This window comes from Lithobates pipiens, unplaced genomic scaffold, assembly GCF_037356315.1.
Source record: "Lithobates pipiens isolate NorthernLeopardFrog02 unplaced genomic scaffold, aLitPip1_a1.2 Scaffold_3, whole genome shotgun sequence".
In the NCBI taxonomy this organism is placed as follows: domain Eukaryota; kingdom Metazoa; phylum Chordata; class Amphibia; order Anura; family Ranidae; genus Lithobates; species Lithobates pipiens.
The window spans coordinates 271,106,715-271,112,714 of record NW_027507790.1 but is presented as its reverse complement, the minus strand read 5'-3'; positions in this window follow the sequence as shown (position 1 = coordinate 271,112,714).

Sequence of the window (6,000 nt, the reverse complement as noted above, 5' to 3'; positions counted from 1 at the left end):
TATTCCATAAGGACTGGTATAGGTCCACAATACATAGGGTTGAGGTGCACTACTGCTGACCGCTGCCCTATACTGCAGCAGTCCTTCATCAGTATAGGGACTGAGGTACAGTCTGCTAATCAGTCACAACCTACTTGTTCCACAAAGGTCCTTATAAGGACTGGTAACTTGGTCTAGTGTGCTACAGTACATAGGGTTAAGTGAGGTACAGTCTGCTATTCCATATGGACTGGTATAGGTCCACAATACATAGGGTTGAGGTGCACTACTGCTGACCGCTGCCCTATACTGCAGCAGTCCTTCATCAGTATAGGGACTGACATACAGTCTGCTAATCAGTCACAACCTACTTGTTCCACAAAGGTCCTTATAAGGACTGGTAACTTGGTCTAGTGTGCTACAGTACATAGGGTTAAGTGAGGTACAGTCTGCTATTCCATATGGACTGGTATAGGTCCACAATACATAGGGTTGAGGTGCACTACTGCTGACCGCTGCCCTATACTGCAGCAGTCCTTCATCAGTATAGGGACTGACGTGCAGTCTGCTAATCAGTCACAACCTACTTGTTCCACAAAGGTCCTTATAAGGACTGGTAACATGGTCTAGGGTGCTACAGTACATAGGGTTGAGTGAGGTACAGTCTGCTATTCCATAAGGACTGGTATAGGTCCACAATACATAGGGTTGAGGTGCACTACTGCTGACCGCTGCCCTATACTGCAGCAGTCCTTCATCAATATAGGGACTGACGTACAGTCTGCCTTTCAGTCACAACCTACTTGTTCCACAAAGGTCCTTATAAGGACTGGTAACTTGGTCTAGTGTGCTACAGTACATAGGGTTAAGTGAGGTACAGTCTGCTATTCCATATGGACTGGTATAGGTCCACAATACATAGGGTTGAGGTGCACTACTGCTGACCGCTGCCCTATACTGCAGCAGTCCTTCATCAGTATAGGGACTGACGTACAGTCTGCTAATCAGTCACAACCTACTTGTTCCATAAAGGTCCTTATAAGGACTGGTAACTTGGTCTAGGGTGCTACAGTACATAGGGTTGAGTGAGGTACAGTCTGCTATTCCATAAGGACTGGTATAGGTCCACAATACATAGGGTTGAGGTGCACTACTGCTGACCGCTGCCCTATACTGCAGCAGTCCTTCATCAGTATAGGGACTCACGTACAGTCTGCTAATCAGTCACAACCTACTTGTTCCACAAAGGTCCTTATAAGGACTGGTAACTTGGTCTAGGGTGCTACAGCACATAGGGTTGAGTGAGGTACAGTCTGCTATTCCATAAGGACTGGTATAGGTCCACAATACATAGGGTTGAGGTGCACTACTGCTGACCGCTGCCCTATACTGCAGCAGTCCTTCATCAGTATAGGGACTGACGTACAGTCTGCTAATCAGTCACAACCTACTTGTTCCACAAAGGTCCTTATAAGGACTGGTAACTTGGTCTAGGGTGCTACAGTACATAGGGTTGAGTGAGGTACAGTCTGCTATTCCATAAGGACTGGTATAGGTCCACAATACATAGGGTTGAGGTGCACTACTGCTGACCGCTGCCCTATAGGCAAGGAAAATCTAGGCCCATTTCAGAAGATCTTACACGGCCATGGCTCGCCTTGCTGACATTCAGCGGCGACACAATCTGCCGGTCAGACGTCTTATTTGCGATTGCCCGACGTGATGGAACTCAACCTTCTATATGCTTGATAGGCTGCTCCAGCAGAAACGTGCAGTTAACGTCTACCTGTATGAACTCTGCGGCAGAACAGGTTCTGGGGAGCTGGGGTTTTTTTCACCACGCCAGTGGCTGCTCATGCACGACGCATGCAGACTTCTGCGGCCATTTGAGGAGATCACCAAACTGGTCAGTCGCAGCCATGGCGCCATCAGTGACATGGTACCTTATGCCTTCTTTATGGAGCGTGCATTGCGTCGTGTCATTGATCAAGCTGTGGAGGAGCAGGAGCGGGAAGATGAGGAAGTCGCAATGCTGGATGAATTCCCAGGGGGGCTACTCTATCTGAGACAAGTCAACAACAGGAGTCTGAAGAGGAGTCAGAGGAGGATGGTGGCGGGGCGGATGAGGAGGAGCAAGAAGAGCATGCTTTAAACCTTTCTGGGATCCCTGTTGTTGTGCGTGGATGGGGAGAGGAGAATGAAGAGGACGACATTATCCTGGATGATGAGCAGGAGCCAGGCCACCACACCGCTTCCAGTTTAGTGCAAATGGGGCCCTTCATGCTCCAGTGTTTTAATAGGGACCCCCGTCCAAAAAGCATAAGGGTCAAGGACCAGTATTGGGTGGCAACGTACTTAGACCCCCGGTACAAACACAAAATGGCGGAAATGTTACCGCCGTCACAGAGGGCTAGCAGAATGGAGCACTTCCAGGCCTTGCTTCGAGAAATGCTCCATTCTGCTTTTGCGTGCGCTGGCAGAGGAGCAATTCCCACTCCCAGAGAAGGAGTCGGGGGCACCAATCCAACAGCGCCTGCAAGAAGAGGCCAGTTTGAAGATGTGTTGGTGACTTCGGATATGAGGTCATTCTTTCAGCCGACCCATTGACAGATGTCATCCGGATCCAGCATCAGGGAGCGCCTAGACCATCAGGTGTCCGACTACATCGGGTTAACGGCCGATGTGGACGCTCTGAGGAGTGATGAACCCCTGGACTACTGGGTGGGCAGGCTTGACCTCTGGCCAGAGCTTGCCCAATTTGCAATCGAACTGTTGGCTTGCCCCTCGTCCAGTGTCCTGTCCGAAAGGACGTTCAGTGCAGCAGGGGGGATTGTGACCGATAAGCATACTCGCCTAGCTCACGACAGTGTTAACTACCTCACATTTCTAAAAATGAATGAGGCATGGATCTCGGAGGAATTCAACACATGTGACCAGTAGACCATGTATATGTCTATAAACAATTTTTTTTAATCAAGCACACAGACCTTCTTTCTTCATTTGGCTCACTTCCTTGTCCAAAAAAAGCACACCGTACTATATGCCCGTACCCTCCTCTTTGAAGAGGTTGAGCGGTGTCATATTTCTACTGGGGCTGCTTATTATGAGGGGCTCCCACCATCCCTGTGCTGTGCTGACTTCCTCCTGGGGCTGCTTATTATGAGGGGCTCCCACCATCCCTGTGCTGTGCTGACTTCCTCCTGGGGCTGTACCTCTGCTGTGCATATTATGAGGGGCTCCCACCATCCCTATGCTATGCTTATTATGAGGGGCTCCCACCATCCCTGTGCTGTGCTGACTTCCTCCTGTAGTTGCTTATTATGAGGGGCTCCCACCATCCCTGTGCTATGCTGACATCCTCCTGGGGCTGCTTATTATGAGGGGCTCCCACCATCCCTGTGCTGTGCTGACTTCCTCCTGGGGCTGTACCACTGCTGTGCATATTATAAGGGGCTCCCACCATCCCTGTGCTATGCTCATTATGAGGGGCTCCCACCATCCCTGTGCTATGCTCATTATGAGGGGCTCCCACCACCCCTGTGCTATGCTGACTTCCTCCTGGGGCTGCTTACGGTGCAGGTGTCAGTGCTGTATATCACGGTGCTGATATCAGTACTCTCTATCACGGTGCTGCTGTCAGTGCTGTATATCACGGTGCTGGTGTTAGTGCTTTATGTCACGCTGCTGATGTCAGTGCTCTCTATCACGGTGCTGGTGTCAGATCACTCTATCACGGTGCAGGTGTCATTGCTGTATGTCATGCTGCTGATGTCAGTGCTCTCTATCGCGGTGCTGCTGCCAGTGCTGTATATCACGGTGCTGGTGTTAGTGCTTTATGTCACGCTGCTGATGTCAGTGCTCTCTATCACGGTGCTGCTGTCAGTGCTGTATATCACGGTGCTGGTGTTAGTGCTTTATGTCACGCTGTTGATGTCAGTGCTCTTTATCACGGTGCTGTTGTCAGATCACTCTATCACGGTGCTGTTGTCAGATCACTCTATCACGGTGCAGGTGTCATTGCTGTATGTCACGCTGCTGGTGATCATCTCCTGCACCCTCTTCTTTGCCTACCCCGACCTTCCCTCTCCTCCATTGCCTTCATGCGCTCCACAGTCCTGAATTGCCACAACAATTTCCCATATAAAAAAAGAATGCTTGTAGTTGTCGATCCCAGATTCACCTCATACATGTGTTATGTCATTGGCCATGTGGTGGGACTATGTTTGCACAGCTATTAATTATTTTGTGGCTGCAAATTTGACCTGTAGGTTTGCAAAGTTCGCCTCCCATTGAAGTCAATGGGGCCCGCCACGAACGTTACGGTTCGCGAACTATCGGTTTGCGGTCCGTGTTCGTGAAACGTCCCATCGGAAGTTCGTCCATCACTATCCACCAGGACAATCTGAAAGTACCTAAATTCCAATGTCTGGTAAAATTTGCAAAAACTAATCTTTTTCTTCCTGGGGCAGCTGAGGTAGAATGTGTGTTCTCATCTATTAAGTAAATTAAAATTAATCTTTGGAACAAACTTTTCACTCCAGTGTTGTCAGTAAAGAGTGGCCTAGGAAGAATTACTCAGAAAATGTATGAAAATGTTGATATCACAATGTATGACCACAAGGATAAGACTTTATCAAAACCTAAATGTAAACCACTGAGTTTTTCTTCTGCTGCTGGTGAGTTGTATAAAGACAAAGATGAGTTGGTGATGGTGGTGTAGAACCACTGACCACAAGTCTTGTACATATTTAATTCCTTCCCCATGTGACTGTACAATAGACAATTAAAAAAAGGAATGATTCGTTTGTACTGTGATAACATACTGTATGAAACAGTTTGAGTTGTAAAAATATTGGGGTTGTGGCCAGTCAAGCCCTAATGCCGCATACATACGACCGGACTTTTCGGCAGACTAGGTCCGATGGAATCAGTCCGTCGGACAATCCGATTGTGTGTGGGCTAATCCGATCATTTTTCGTTAAAATAATCAGACGGACCTAGAAATAGAACATGTTTCAAATCTGTCCGACGGAATCAATTCCTATCGGGAAAACCGTTTATCTGTATGCTGGTCCGACAGACCAAATCCGATGCAAGGGAAGCTATTGGCTACTGGCTATTGAACTTCCTTTTTTAGTCCCATCTTACGTCATCACGTTCAAATGGAATGGACTTTCGAACAGACTTAGTCCATGTGTGGCCAAGTCCGATCATTCGAAAAGTCAGTCGGAACTCTGCCGAAAGTCTGACGGGAAGACCGTCTGACCTAGTCTGCCGGAAAGTCTGATCGTGTGTACACAGCATAAGTGTTTATCTCTGTATCTTCTGCCTACAAAGGGTAATTTTTCTTCATTTTGATTCAATTTTTGGAAGCAGAACTGTCACCATGCTAGGGAGGTTCAACTTTTTCTGTTTTGCCTATTATCACAGTCGCAGAAAGTTACCAATTTCCCAAAAAATTGCAGTTGTCAGTGGAAAATGTGGTGAGGGGAAACCTTCACATGGGGACACCTGATCGACTGAATACTTCTGCAAGGTACTTTCTTGTTATTTCCACAATACTCACATTACTATCCCTGTGGCAGCTGACAATTGAAATGTCAGTTGTTTATTGATATCTCTGTGCTCCGGTTGGGAAGATTCACCCTGTATTTGGGCTTTTTACCATTATCACCAAAAGTAAGATCAATTCCACAACAGAAATAGAGGGGGCCTTCAGAAATTCGGATATCAATGACCTTGTGATCTTGGTAGCTACCTAGATTTTCCCCTCACTCTCTTTGGTGGCTATGGAATTGAAATTCAAGGGGGATCTCTCAAATTGCAGATAGATGACAAAACTGCTGGATTATCTTACCATGATCTTCATGTAAAAGGAGAAATATTTGTTTTGTCTTTTGTTATATCTCAAGTACATTGCAAATCCCACTAGCTAAAGGTATGTAGCTTATATTCTGCCATTTTGGCTAACATTTTAAAATGGCAGTAAAAATCTGTCTCTGTCAGTAATTTTTTTGTGTT